General features: G+C 53.5%; 15 non-coding genes across 15 annotated transcripts; all 15 read left to right on the forward strand.

The window, feature by feature from the left end:
* The first annotated feature begins 2 nt into the window (after positions 1-2).
* On the forward strand, positions 3-166 carry LOC137067130 (U1 spliceosomal RNA). The gene has a single exon (XR_010902949.1). It is a non-coding gene; the product is annotated as a U1 spliceosomal RNA (small nuclear RNA).
* A 1,033-nt stretch (positions 167-1,199) lies between these two features.
* On the forward strand, positions 1,200-1,390 carry LOC137066645 (U2 spliceosomal RNA). Its single transcript, XR_010902547.1, has one exon. It is a non-coding gene; the product is annotated as a U2 spliceosomal RNA (small nuclear RNA).
* A 468-nt stretch (positions 1,391-1,858) lies between these two features.
* On the forward strand, positions 1,859-2,022 carry LOC137067131 (U1 spliceosomal RNA). The gene has a single exon (XR_010902950.1). It is a non-coding gene; the product is annotated as a U1 spliceosomal RNA (small nuclear RNA).
* A 1,033-nt stretch (positions 2,023-3,055) lies between these two features.
* LOC137066646 (U2 spliceosomal RNA) lies at positions 3,056-3,246 on the forward strand. The gene has a single exon (XR_010902548.1). It is a non-coding gene; the product is annotated as a U2 spliceosomal RNA (small nuclear RNA).
* A 468-nt stretch (positions 3,247-3,714) lies between these two features.
* Positions 3,715-3,878, forward strand: LOC137067134 (U1 spliceosomal RNA). Its single transcript, XR_010902952.1, has one exon. It is a non-coding gene; the product is annotated as a U1 spliceosomal RNA (small nuclear RNA).
* Positions 3,879-4,911: 1,033 nt separating this feature from the next.
* LOC137066648 (U2 spliceosomal RNA) lies at positions 4,912-5,102 on the forward strand. The gene has a single exon (XR_010902549.1). It is a non-coding gene; the product is annotated as a U2 spliceosomal RNA (small nuclear RNA).
* A 468-nt stretch (positions 5,103-5,570) lies between these two features.
* On the forward strand, positions 5,571-5,734 carry LOC137067135 (U1 spliceosomal RNA). Its single transcript, XR_010902953.1, has one exon. It is a non-coding gene; the product is annotated as a U1 spliceosomal RNA (small nuclear RNA).
* Positions 5,735-6,767: 1,033 nt separating this feature from the next.
* On the forward strand, positions 6,768-6,958 carry LOC137066649 (U2 spliceosomal RNA). Its single transcript, XR_010902550.1, has one exon. It is a non-coding gene; the product is annotated as a U2 spliceosomal RNA (small nuclear RNA).
* Positions 6,959-7,426: 468 nt separating this feature from the next.
* On the forward strand, positions 7,427-7,590 carry LOC137067136 (U1 spliceosomal RNA). The gene has a single exon (XR_010902954.1). It is a non-coding gene; the product is annotated as a U1 spliceosomal RNA (small nuclear RNA).
* A 1,033-nt stretch (positions 7,591-8,623) lies between these two features.
* On the forward strand, positions 8,624-8,814 carry LOC137066650 (U2 spliceosomal RNA). The gene has a single exon (XR_010902551.1). It is a non-coding gene; the product is annotated as a U2 spliceosomal RNA (small nuclear RNA).
* Positions 8,815-9,282: 468 nt separating this feature from the next.
* LOC137067137 (U1 spliceosomal RNA) lies at positions 9,283-9,446 on the forward strand. The gene has a single exon (XR_010902955.1). It is a non-coding gene; the product is annotated as a U1 spliceosomal RNA (small nuclear RNA).
* Positions 9,447-10,479: 1,033 nt separating this feature from the next.
* LOC137066652 (U2 spliceosomal RNA) lies at positions 10,480-10,670 on the forward strand. Its single transcript, XR_010902553.1, has one exon. It is a non-coding gene; the product is annotated as a U2 spliceosomal RNA (small nuclear RNA).
* Positions 10,671-11,138: 468 nt separating this feature from the next.
* On the forward strand, positions 11,139-11,302 carry LOC137067138 (U1 spliceosomal RNA). The gene has a single exon (XR_010902956.1). It is a non-coding gene; the product is annotated as a U1 spliceosomal RNA (small nuclear RNA).
* A 1,033-nt stretch (positions 11,303-12,335) lies between these two features.
* On the forward strand, positions 12,336-12,526 carry LOC137066653 (U2 spliceosomal RNA). The gene has a single exon (XR_010902554.1). It is a non-coding gene; the product is annotated as a U2 spliceosomal RNA (small nuclear RNA).
* Positions 12,527-12,994: 468 nt separating this feature from the next.
* On the forward strand, positions 12,995-13,158 carry LOC137067140 (U1 spliceosomal RNA). Its single transcript, XR_010902958.1, has one exon. It is a non-coding gene; the product is annotated as a U1 spliceosomal RNA (small nuclear RNA).
* The last annotated feature ends 481 nt before the right edge of the window (positions 13,159-13,639 follow it).

Here is a 13,639-nt window from a genome sequence, read left to right on the forward strand (position 1 = left end):
TCATACTTACCTGGCAGGGGAGACACCATGATCAGGAAGGTGGTTCACCCAGGGCGAGGCTCGGCCATTGCACTCCGGTTGTGCTGACCCCTGCGAATTCCCCAAATGTGGGAATCTCGACTGCATAATTTATGGTAGTGGGGGACTGCGTTCGCGCTCTCCCCTGTACACACTGGTTAAAAGCAGATAGCGTGGAGGGAAAAAGCGTGCGGTTCTTGACGCTTGTGGCGCCGCCCACTGCCCCAAAGGGTGAAGTTGCACCAGTTTTGTTATGTTTCTGTCTCTTTCTGCTGTGTCAGCCAGTGACCCGGAGAGTTCAGAGAACTGAACTGCGTCTGTTTTCATCGAGGTTGTCGAAACCTGCGACCGGTTTGCCGAATGTGGTTTTTCCCACAAACTTTGATATTCAACGGACGAGTTGATTGACAGCAGTGGTCCCAAAGGCAAAGTTGTTCGGATGGAGGTTTTCTGTCGTATGGTACGACTGTCTCGTGCGCGTGCTGTGAAAAAGCACGCGACATACGTTCGCCTATAGCCGCTCTCATGTTGTTGCTTTTTCATTTTAAAGCGCCACTAGGTGGCCATTCACCGCGTCCTTTCTCGCCTGACCCCAGACTGAGCCCGTGCACGGGTGTACCGGCTTGGGTGAAATTGTCTCGTTCCGTCCAAGAGCTATAGCCGTTCTAGCAGACCCCGCCTCGCCCAGCCCGTAGGTTTCGGCCTGCCGCCGCCAAGCTGAATCGAAATTCCCACTTTTTTTCCGATCTGGACGGACAGTCAGACTCCAGAGAATCTTTCTGCACTGGTTTGGGCCAGATCGGGCAAAAGACCTAGGACTAGTGTGCAAAAGTAGGTTTTTCACAAAATCCCAAATACCCGAAAATTTCGCCAGCGCAACCTTCGAATCCGAGGCATGCGTCTCGCTCGGCTCGAGCCAAGGATTCCGATGATATAAGACACTTGGTTCTGCGGCGTGCGGTTTGGGAGCTACGAGCCATTTCGTACTTTCGGTGGCTGTAGCGCCACCGCCGGGCCCATCGGGGGGCCAGCCTTGGTGATGTTGTAGAGCGAGTGGCTAGTACCATCCCTCAAAGTTTCAGGTCTCTACGACGTACGGCCTTTGCCAACCCTCCCCCCCCTCACCGCTTCCCAGATGGGCGTCGCCTTTGCCGGCTCCCCTGCCGCTGCGTCATTGTGTCATCGCTTCTCGGCCTTTTGGCTAAGATCAAGTGTAGTATCTGTTCTTATCAGTTTAATATCTGATACGTCCCCTATCCGGGGACTGCATATTAAATTGATTTTTGGCACATGGAGCCGGAACCGGGGCTTGCTCCGTCCACTCCACGCATCGACCTGGTATTGCAGTGCCTCCAGGAACGGTGTGCTTCCCCTTTTTGGGGACTGCGAATTGTTGTGACTAATAGAAGAACCAACAACACCACTGGAATTTTGTCAGAGAATACAGAAATACGCAGGAAGCGCATACAGAATGACGATGAGGTGACCGTTGACGATGACCGTGCCACAGAGAAAGCAGCAAGCTGCGGTCATATGAGCATAGGGAAAAAAGAAGAACAAAAGCGTCGGTTGCCGGCCGGCTGACTCATCACCGTCACAGCACGTTTTTTGATGTCCCTCTTATTTGAGAGTCTTTACCAACGAGCTGATGAGTCGAATCAGGGGTTTGTGTTGGATGGATTAGGGACACCTGATTCAAATCAAGGTCAGGCACGCACGCACGCAGCAGTCAAGCAATGGAAGGTGCCCCGTCCTTCCTTTTCTTGGGGGAGGGGAAGGTCACCGTGTTTGAGGATGGCGAAGGGGGATAGGGCGCCTCTGCCTGGAGGCCAGGCAACTCATACTTACCTGGCAGGGGAGACACCATGATCAGGAAGGTGGTTCACCCAGGGCGAGGCTCGGCCATTGCACTCCGGTTGTGCTGACCCCTGCGAATTCCCCAAATGTGGGAATCTCGACTGCATAATTTATGGTAGTGGGGGACTGCGTTCGCGCTCTCCCCTGTACACACTGGTTAAAAGCAGATAGCGTGGAGGGAAAAAGCGTGCGGTTCTTGACGCTTGTGGCGCCGCCCACTGCCCCAAAGGGTGAAGTTGCACCAGTTTTGTTATGTTTCTGTCTCTTTCTGCTGTGTCAGCCAGTGACCCGGAGAGTTCAGAGAACTGAACTGCGTCTGTTTTCATCGAGGTTGTCGAAACCTGCGACCGGTTTGCCGAATGTGGTTTTTCCCACAAACTTTGATATTCAACGGACGAGTTGATTGACAGCAGTGGTCCCAAAGGCAAAGTTGTTCGGATGGAGGTTTTCTGTCGTATGGTACGACTGTCTCGTGCGCGTGCTGTGAAAAAGCACGCGACATACGTTCGCCTATAGCCGCTCTCATGTTGTTGCTTTTTCATTTTAAAGCGCCACTAGGTGGCCATTCACCGCGTCCTTTCTCGCCTGACCCCAGACTGAGCCCGTGCACGGGTGTACCGGCTTGGGTGAAATTGTCTCGTTCCGTCCAAGAGCTATAGCCGTTCTAGCAGACCCCGCCTCGCCCAGCCCGTAGGTTTCGGCCTGCCGCCGCCAAGCTGAATCGAAATTCCCACTTTTTTTCCGATCTGGACGGACAGTCAGACTCCAGAGAATCTTTCTGCACTGGTTTGGGCCAGATCGGGCAAAAGACCTAGGACTAGTGTGCAAAAGTAGGTTTTTCACAAAATCCCAAATACCCGAAAATTTCGCCAGCGCAACCTTCGAATCCGAGGCATGCGTCTCGCTCGGCTCGAGCCAAGGATTCCGATGATATAAGACACTTGGTTCTGCGGCGTGCGGTTTGGGAGCTACGAGCCATTTCGTACTTTCGGTGGCTGTAGCGCCACCGCCGGGCCCATCGGGGGGCCAGCCTTGGTGATGTTGTAGAGCGAGTGGCTAGTACCATCCCTCAAAGTTTCAGGTCTCTACGACGTACGGCCTTTGCCAACCCTCCCCCCCCTCACCGCTTCCCAGATGGGCGTCGCCTTTGCCGGCTCCCCTGCCGCTGCGTCATTGTGTCATCGCTTCTCGGCCTTTTGGCTAAGATCAAGTGTAGTATCTGTTCTTATCAGTTTAATATCTGATACGTCCCCTATCCGGGGACTGCATATTAAATTGATTTTTGGCACATGGAGCCGGAACCGGGGCTTGCTCCGTCCACTCCACGCATCGACCTGGTATTGCAGTGCCTCCAGGAACGGTGTGCTTCCCCTTTTTGGGGACTGCGAATTGTTGTGACTAATAGAGGAACCAACAACACCACTGGAATTTTGTCAGAGAATACAGAAATACGCAGGAAGCGCATACAGAATGACGATGAGGTGACCGTTGACGATGACCGTGCCACAGAGAAAGCAGCAAGCTGCGGTCATATGAGCATAGGGAAAAAAGAAGAACAAAAGCGTCGGTTGCCGGCCGGCTGACTCATCACCGTCACAGCACATTTTTTGATGTCCCTCTTATTTGAGAGTCTTTACCAACGAGCTGATGAGTCGAATCAGGGGTTTGTGTTGGATGGATTAGGGACACCTGATTCAAATCAAGGTCAGGCACGCACGCACGCAGCAGTCAAGCAATGGAAGGTGCCCCGTCCTTCCTTTTCTTGGGGGAGGGGAAGGTCACCGTGTTTGAGGATGGCGAAGGGGGATAGGGCGCCTCTGCCTGGAGGCCAGGCAACTCATACTTACCTGGCAGGGGAGACACCATGATCAGGAAGGTGGTTCACCCAGGGCGAGGCTCGGCCATTGCACTCCGGTTGTGCTGACCCCTGCGAATTCCCCAAATGTGGGAATCTCGACTGCATAATTTATGGTAGTGGGGGACTGCGTTCGCGCTCTCCCCTGTACACACTGGTTAAAAGCAGATAGCGTGGAGGGAAAAAGCGTGCGGTTCTTGACGCTTGTGGCGCCGCCCACTGCCCCAAAGGGTGAAGTTGCACCAGTTTTGTTATGTTTCTGTCTCTTTCTGCTGTGTCAGCCAGTGACCCGGAGAGTTCAGAGAACTGAACTGCGTCTGTTTTCATCGAGGTTGTCGAAACCTGCGACCGGTTTGCCGAATGTGGTTTTTCCCACAAACTTTGATATTCAACGGACGAGTTGATTGACAGCAGTGGTCCCAAAGGCAAAGTTGTTCGGATGGAGGTTTTCTGTCGTATGGTACGACTGTCTCGTGCGCGTGCTGTGAAAAAGCACGCGACATACGTTCGCCTATAGCCGCTCTCATGTTGTTGCTTTTTCATTTTAAAGCGCCACTAGGTGGCCATTCACCGCGTCCTTTCTCGCCTGACCCCAGACTGAGCCCGTGCACGGGTGTACCGGCTTGGGTGAAATTGTCTCGTTCCGTCCAAGAGCTATAGCCGTTCTAGCAGACCCCGCCTCGCCCAGCCCGTAGGTTTCGGCCTGCCGCCGCCAAGCTGAATCGAAATTCCCACTTTTTTTCCGATCTGGACGGACAGTCAGACTCCAGAGAATCTTTCTGCACTGGTTTGGGCCAGATCGGGCAAAAGACCTAGGACTAGTGTGCAAAAGTAGGTTTTTCACAAAATCCCAAATACCCGAAAATTTCGCCAGCGCAACCTTCGAATCCGAGGCATGCGTCTCGCTCGGCTCGAGCCAAGGATTCCGATGATATAAGACACTTGGTTCTGCGGCGTGCGGTTTGGGAGCTACGAGCCATTTCGTACTTTCGGTGGCTGTAGCGCCACCGCCGGGCCCATCGGGGGGCCAGCCTTGGTGATGTTGTAGAGCGAGTGGCTAGTACCATCCCTCAAAGTTTCAGGTCTCTACGACGTACGGCCTTTGCCAACCCTCCCCCCCCTCACCGCTTCCCAGATGGGCGTCGCCTTTGCCGGCTCCCCTGCCGCTGCGTCATTGTGTCATCGCTTCTCGGCCTTTTGGCTAAGATCAAGTGTAGTATCTGTTCTTATCAGTTTAATATCTGATACGTCCCCTATCCGGGGACTGCATATTAAATTGATTTTTGGCACATGGAGCCGGAACCGGGGCTTGCTCCGTCCACTCCACGCATCGACCTGGTATTGCAGTGCCTCCAGGAACGGTGTGCTTCCCCTTTTTGGGGACTGCGAATTGTTGTGACTAATAGAAGAACCAACAACACCACTGGAATTTTGTCAGAGAATACAGAAATACGCAGGAAGCGCATACAGAATGACGATGAGGTGACCGTTGACGATGACCGTGCCACAGAGAAAGCAGCAAGCTGCGGTCATATGAGCATAGGGAAAAAAGAAGAACAAAAGCGTCGGTTGCCGGCCGGCTGACTCATCACCGTCACAGCACGTTTTTTGATGTCCCTCTTATTTGAGAGTCTTTACCAACGAGCTGATGAGTCGAATCAGGGGTTTGTGTTGGATGGATTAGGGACACCTGATTCAAATCAAGGTCAGGCACGCACGCACGCAGCAGTCAAGCAATGGAAGGTGCCCCGTCCTTCCTTTTCTTGGGGGAGGGGAAGGTCACCGTGTTTGAGGATGGCGAAGGGGGATAGGGCGCCTCTGCCTGGAGGCCAGGCAACTCATACTTACCTGGCAGGGGAGACACCATGATCAGGAAGGTGGTTCACCCAGGGCGAGGCTCGGCCATTGCACTCCGGTTGTGCTGACCCCTGCGAATTCCCCAAATGTGGGAATCTCGACTGCATAATTTATGGTAGTGGGGGACTGCGTTCGCGCTCTCCCCTGTACACACTGGTTAAAAGCAGATAGCGTGGAGGGAAAAAGCGTGCGGTTCTTGACGCTTGTGGCGCCGCCCACTGCCCCAAAGGGTGAAGTTGCACCAGTTTTGTTATGTTTCTGTCTCTTTCTGCTGTGTCAGCCAGTGACCCGGAGAGTTCAGAGAACTGAACTGCGTCTGTTTTCATCGAGGTTGTCGAAACCTGCGACCGGTTTGCCGAATGTGGTTTTTCCCACAAACTTTGATATTCAACGGACGAGTTGATTGACAGCAGTGGTCCCAAAGGCAAAGTTGTTCGGATGGAGGTTTTCTGTCGTATGGTACGACTGTCTCGTGCGCGTGCTGTGAAAAAGCACGCGACATACGTTCGCCTATAGCCGCTCTCATGTTGTTGCTTTTTCATTTTAAAGCGCCACTAGGTGGCCATTCACCGCGTCCTTTCTCGCCTGACCCCAGACTGAGCCCGTGCACGGGTGTACCGGCTTGGGTGAAATTGTCTCGTTCCGTCCAAGAGCTATAGCCGTTCTAGCAGACCCCGCCTCGCCCAGCCCGTAGGTTTCGGCCTGCCGCCGCCAAGCTGAATCGAAATTCCCACTTTTTTTCCAATCTGGACGGACAGTCAGACTCCAGAGAATCTTTCTGCACTGGTTTGGGCCAGATCGGGCAAAAGACCTAGGACTAGTGTGCAAAAGTAGGTTTTTCACAAAATCCCAAATACCCGAAAATTTCGCCAGCGCAACCTTCGAATCCGAGGCATGCGTCTCGCTCGGCTCGAGCCAAGGATTCCGATGATATAAGACACTTGGTTCTGCGGCGTGCGGTTTGGGAGCTACGAGCCATTTCGTACTTTCTGTGGCTGTAGCGCCACCGCCGGGCCCATCGGGGGGCCAGCCTTGGTGATGTTGTAGAGCGAGTGGCTAGTACCATCCCTCAAAGTTTCAGGTCTCTACGACGTACGGCCTTTGCCAACCCTCCCCCCCCTCCCCGCTTCCCAGATGGGCGTCGCCTTTGCCGGCTCCCCTGCCGCTGCGTCATTGTGTCATCGCTTCTCGGCCTTTTGGCTAAGATCAAGTGTAGTATCTGTTCTTATCAGTTTAATATCTGATACGTCCCCTATCCGGGGACTGCATATTAAATTGATTTTTGGCACATGGAGCCGGAACCGGGGCTTGCTCCGTCCACTCCACGCATCGACCTGGTATTGCAGTGCCTCCAGGAACGGTGTGCTTCCCCTTTTTGGGGACTGCGAATTGTTGTGACTAATAGAAGAACCAACAACACCACTGGAATTTTGTCAGAGAATACAGAAATACGCAGGAAGCGCATACAGAATGACGATGAGGTGACCGTTGACGATGACCGTGCCACAGAGAAAGCAGCAAGCTGCGGTCATATGAGCATAGGGAAAAAAGAAGAACAAAAGCGTCGGTTGCCGGCCGGCTGACTCATCACCGTCACAGCACGTTTTTTGATGTCCCTCTTATTTGAGAGTCTTTACCAACGAGCTGATGAGTCGAATCAGGGGTTTGTGTTGGATGGATTAGGGACACCTGATTCAAATCAAGGTCAGGCACGCACGCACGCAGCAGTCAAGCAATGGAAGGTGCCCCGTCCTTCCTTTTCTTGGGGGAGGGGAAGGTCACCGTGTTTGAGGATGGCGAAGGGGGATAGGGCGCCTCTGCCTGGAGGCCAGGCTACTCATACTTACCTGGCAGGGGAGACACCATGATCAGGAAGGTGGTTCACCCAGGGCGAGGCTCGGCCATTGCACTCCGGTTGTGCTGACCCCTGCGAATTCCCCAAATGTGGGAATCTCGACTGCATAATTTATGGTAGTGGGGGACTGCGTTCGCGCTCTCCCCTGTACACACTGGTTAAAAGCAGATAGCGTGGAGGGAAAAAGCGTGCGGTTCTTGACGCTTGTGGCGCCGCCCACTGCCCCAAAGGGTGAAGTTGCACCAGTTTTGTTATGTTTCTGTCTCTTTCTGCTGTGTCAGCCAGTGACCCGGAGAGTTCAGAGAACTGAACTGCGTCTGTTTTCATCGAGGTTGTCGAAACCTGCGACCGGTTTGCCGAATGTGGTTTTTCCCACAAACTTTGATATTCAACGGACGAGTTGATTGACAGCAGTGGTCCCAAAGGCAAAGTTGTTCGGATGGAGGTTTTCTGTCGTATGGCACGACTGTCTCGTGCGCGTGCTGTGAAAAAGCACGCGACATACGTTCGCCTATAGCCGCTCTCATGTTGTTGCTTTTTCATTTTAAAGCGCCACTAGGTGGCCATTCACCGCGTCCTTTCTCGCCTGACCCCAGACTGAGCCCGTGCACGGGTGTACCGGCTTGGGTGAAATTGTCTCGTTCCGTCCAAGAGCTATAGCCGTTCTAGCAGACCCCGCCTCGCCCAGCCCGTAGGTTTCGGCCTGCCGCCGCCAAGCTGAATCGAAATTCCCACTTTTTTTCCAATCTGGACGGACAGTCAGACTCCAGAGAATCTTTCTGCACTGGTTTGGGCCAGATCGGGCAAAAGACCTAGGACTAGTGTGCAAAAGTAGGTTTTTCACAAAATCCCAAATACCCGAAAATTTCGCCAGCGCAACCTTCAAATCCGAGGCATGCGTCTCGCTCGGCTCGAGCCAAGGATTCCGATGATATAAGACACTTGGTTCTGCGGCGTGCGGTTTGGGAGCTACGAGCCATTTCGTACTTTCGGTGGCTGTAGCGCCACCGCCGGGCCCATCGGGGGGCCAGCCTTGGTGATGTTGTAGAGCGAGTGGCTAGTACCATCCCTCAAAGTTTCAGGTCTCTACGACGTACGGCCTTTGCCAACCCTCCCCCCCCTCACCGCTTCCCAGATGGGCGTCGCCTTTGCCGGCTCCCCTGCCGCTGCGTCATTGTGTCATCGCTTCTCGGCCTTTTGGCTAAGATCAAGTGTAGTATCTGTTCTTATCAGTTTAATATCTGATACGTCCCCTATCCGGGGACTGCATATTAAATTGATTTTTGGCACATGGAGCCGGAACCGGGGCTTGCTCCGTCCACTCCACGCATCGACCTGGTATTGCAGTGCCTCCAGGAACGGTGTGCTTCCCCTTTTTGGGGACTGCGAATTGTTGTGACTAATAGAAGAACCAACAACACCACTGGAATTTTGTCAGAGAATACAGAAATACGCAGGAAGCGCATACAGAATGACGATGAGGTGACCGTTGACGATGACCGTGCCACAGAGAAAGCAGCAAGCTGCGGTCATATGAGCATAGGGAAAAAAGAAGAACAAAAGCGTCGGTTGCCGGCCGGCTGACTCATCACCGTCACAGCACGTTTTTTGATGTCCCTCTTATTTGAGAGTCTTTACCAACGAGCTGATGAGTCGAATCAGGGGTTTGTGTTGGATGGATTAGGGACACCTGATTCAAATCAAGGTCAGGCACGCACGCACGCAGCAGTCAAGCAATGGAAGGTGCCCCGTCCTTCCTTTTCTTGGGGGAGGGGAAGGTCACCGTGTTTGAGGATGGCGAAGGGGGATAGGGCGCCTCTGCCTGGAGGCCAGGCAACTCATACTTACCTGGCAGGGGAGACACCATGATCAGGAAGGTGGTTCACCCAGGGCGAGGCTCGGCCATTGCACTCCGGTTGTGCTGACCCCTGCGAATTCCCCAAATGTGGGAATCTCGACTGCATAATTTATGGTAGTGGGGGACTGCGTTCGCGCTCTCCCCTGTACACACTGGTTAAAAGCAGATAGCGTGGAGGGAAAAAGCGTGCGGTTCTTGACGCTTGTGGCGCCGCCCACTGCCCCAAAGGGTGAAGTTGCACCAGTTTTGTTATGTTTCTGTCTCTTTCTGCTGTGTCAGCCAGTGACCCGGAGAGTTCAGAGAACTGAACTGCGTCTGTTTTCATCGAGGTTGTCGAAACCTGCGACCGGTTTGCCGAATGTGGTTTTTCCCACAAACTTTGATATTCAACGGACGAGTTGATTGACAGCAGTGGTCCCAAAGGCAAAGTTGTTCGGATGGAGGTTTTCTGTCGTATGGTACGACTGTCTCGTGCGCGTGCTGTGAAAAAGCACGCGACATACGTTCGCCTATAGCCGCTCTCATGTTGTTGCTTTTTCATTTTAAAGCGCCACTAGGTGGCCATTCACCGCGTCCTTTCTCGCCTGACCCCAGACTGAGCCCGTGCACGGGTGTACCGGCTTGGGTGAAATTGTCTCGTTCCGTCCAAGAGCTATAGCCGTTCTAGCAGACCCCGCCTCGCCCAGCCCGTAGGTTTCGGCCTGCCGCCGCCAAGCTGAATCGAAATTCCCACTTTTTTTCCGATCTGGACGGACAGTCAGACTCCAGAGAATCTTTCTGCACTGGTTTGGGCCAGATCGGGCAAAAGACCTAGGACTAGTGTGCAAAAGTAGGTTTTTCACAAAATCCCAAATACCCGAAAATTTCGCCAGCGCAACCTTCGAATCCGAGGCATGCGTCTCGCTCGGCTCGAGCCAAGGATTCCGATGATATAAGACACTTGGTTCTGCGGCGTGCGGTTTGGGAGCTACGAGCCATTTCGTACTTTCGGTGGCTGTAGCGCCACCGCCGGGCCCATCGGGGGGCCAGCCTTGGTGATGTTGTAGAGCGAGTGGCTAGTACCATCCCTCAAAGTTTCAGGTCTCTACGACGTACGGCCTTTGCCAACCCTCCCCCCCCTCACAGCTTCCCAGATGGGCGTCGCCTTTGCCGGCTCCCCTGCCGCTGCGTCATTGTGTCATCGCTTCTCGGCCTTTTGGCTAAGATCAAGTGTAGTATCTGTTCTTATCAGTTTAATATCTGATACGTCCCCTATCCGGGGACTGCATATTAAATTGATTTTTGGCACATGGAGCCGGAACCGGGGCTTGCTCCGTCCACTCCACGCATCGACCTGGTATTGCAGTGCCTCCAGGAACGGTGTGCTTCCCCTTTTTGGGGACTGCGAATTGTTGTGACTAATAGAAGAACCAACAACACCACTGGAATTTTGTCAGAGAATACAGAAATACGCAGGAAGCGCATACAGAATGACGATGAGGTGACCGTTGACGATGACCGTGCCACAGAGAAAGCAGCAAGCTGCGGTCATATGAGCATAGGGAAAAAAGAAGAACAAAAGCGTCGGTTGCCGGCCGGCTGACTCATCACCGTCACAGCACGTTTTTTGATGTCCCTCTTATTTGAGAGTCTTTACCAACGAGCTGATGAGTCGAATCAGGGGTTTGTGTTGGATGGATTAGGGACACCTGATTCAAATCAAGGTCAGGCACGCACGCACGCAGCAGTCAAGCAATGGAAGGTGCCCCGTCCTTCCTTTTCTTGGGGGAGGGGAAGGTCACCGTGTTTGAGGATGGCGAAGGGGGATAGGGCGCCTCTGCCTGGAGGCCAGGCAACTCATACTTACCTGGCAGGGGAGACACCATGATCAGGAAGGTGGTTCACCCAGGGCGAGGCTCGGCCATTGCACTCCGGTTGTGCTGACCCCTGCGAATTCCCCAAATGTGGGAATCTCGACTGCATAATTTATGGTAGTGGGGGACTGCGTTCGCGCTCTCCCCTGTACACACTGGTTAAAAGCAGATAGCGTGGAGGGAAAAAGCGTGCGGTTCTTGACGCTTGTGGCGCCGCCCACTGCCCCAAAGGGTGAAGTTGCACCAGTTTTGTTATGTTTCTGTCTCTTTCTGCTGTGTCAGCCAGTGACCCGGAGAGTTCAGAGAACTGAACTGCGTCTGTTTTCATCGAGGTTGTCGAAACCTGCGACCGGTTTGCCGAATGTGGTTTTTCCCACAAACTTTGATATTCAACGGACGAGTTGATTGACAGCAGTGGTCCCAAAGGCAAAGTTGTTCGGATGGAGGTTTTCTGTCGTATGGTACGACTGTCTCGTGCGCGTGCTGTGAAAAAGCACGCGACATACGTTCGCCTATAGCCGCTCTCATGTTGTTGCTTTTTCATTTTAAAGCGCCACTAGGTGGCCATTCACCGCGTCCTTTCTCGCCTGACCCCAGACTGAGCCCGTGCACGGGTGTACCGGCTTGGGTGAAATTGTCTCGTTCCGTCCAAGAGCTATAGCCGTTCTAGCAGACCCCGCCTCGCCCAGCCCGTAGGTTTCGGCCTGCCGCCGCCAAGCTGAATCGAAATTCCCACTTTTTTTCCGATCTGGACGGACAGTCAGACTCCAGAGAATCTTTCTGCACTGGTTTGGGCCAGATCGGGCAAAAGACCTAGGACTAGTGTGCAAAAGTAGGTTTTTCACAAAATCCCAAATACCCGAAAATTTCGCCAGCGCAACCTTCGAATCCGAGGCATGCGTCTCGCTCGGCTCGAGCCAAGGATTCCGATGATATAAGACACTTGGTTCTGCGGCGTGCGGTTTGGGAGCTACGAGCCATTTCGTACTTTCGGTGGCTGTAGCGCCACCGCCGGGCCCATCGGGGGGCCAGCCTTGGTGATGTTGTAGAGCGAGTGGCTAGTACCATCCCTCAAAGTTTCAGGTCTCTACGACGTACGGCCTTTGCCAACCCTCCCCCCCCTCACCGCTTCCCAGATGGGCGTCGCCTTTGCCGGCTCCCCTGCCGCTGCGTCATTGTGTCATCGCTTCTCGGCCTTTTGGCTAAGATCAAGTGTAGTATCTGTTCTTATCAGTTTAATATCTGATACGTCCCCTATCCGGGGACTGCATATTAAATTGATTTTTGGCACATGGAGCCGGAACCGGGGCTTGCTCCGTCCACTCCACGCATCGACCTGGTATTGCAGTGCCTCCAGGAACGGTGTGCTTCCCCTTTTTGGGGACTGCGAATTGTTGTGACTAATAGAAGAACCAACAACACCACTGGAATTTTGTCAGAGAATACAGAAATACGCAGGAAGCGCATACAGAATGACGATGAGGTGACCGTTGACGATGACCGTGCCACAGAGAAAGCAGCAAGCTGCGGTCATATGAGCATAGGGAAAAAAGAAGAACAAAAGCGTCGGTTGCCGGCCGGCTGACTCATCACCGTCACAGCACGTTTTTTGATGTCCCTCTTATTTGAGAGTCTTTACCAACGAGCTGATGAGTCGAATCGGGGGTTTGTGTTGGATGGATTAGGGACACCTGATTCAAATCAAGGTCAGGCACGCACGCACGCAGCAGTCAAGCAATGGAAGGTGCCCCGTCCTTCCTTTTCTTGGGGGAGGGGAAGGTCACCGTGTTTGAGGATGGCGAAGGGGGATAGGGCGCCTCTGCCTGGAGGCCAGGCAACTCATACTTACCTGGCAGGGGAGACACCATGATCAGGAAGGTGGTTCACCCAGGGCGAGGCTCGGCCATTGCACTCCGGTTGTGCTGACCCCTGCGAATTCCCCAAATGTGGGAATCTCGACTGCATAATTTATGGTAGTGGGGGACTGCGTTCGCGCTCTCCCCTGTACACACTGGTTAAAAGCAGATAGCGTGGAGGGAAAAAGCGTGCGGTTCTTGACGCTTGTGGCGCCGCCCACTGCCCCAAAGGGTGAAGTTGCACCAGTTTTGTTATGTTTCTGTCTCTTTCTGCTGTGTCAGCCAGTGACCCGGAGAGTTCAGAGAACTGAACTGCGTCTGTTTTCATCGAGGTTGTCGAAACCTGCGACCGGTTTGCCGAATGTGGTTTTTCCCACAAACTTTGATATTCAACGGACGAGTTGATTGACAGCAGTGGTCCCAAAGGCAAAGTTGTTCGGATGGAGGTTTTCTGTCGTATGGTACGACTGTCTCGTGCGCGTGCTGTGAAAAAGCACGCGACATACGTTCGCCTATAGCCGCTCTCATGTTGTTGCTTTTTCATTTTAAAGCGCCACTAGGTGGCCATTCACCGCGTCCTTTCTCGCCTGACCCCAGACTGAGCCCGTGCACGGGTGTACCGGCTTGGGT

Source organism: Pseudorasbora parva, unplaced genomic scaffold, assembly GCF_024679245.1.
Source record: "Pseudorasbora parva isolate DD20220531a unplaced genomic scaffold, ASM2467924v1 scaffold_33, whole genome shotgun sequence".
Lineage (NCBI taxonomy): Eukaryota > Metazoa > Chordata > Actinopteri > Cypriniformes > Gobionidae > Pseudorasbora > Pseudorasbora parva.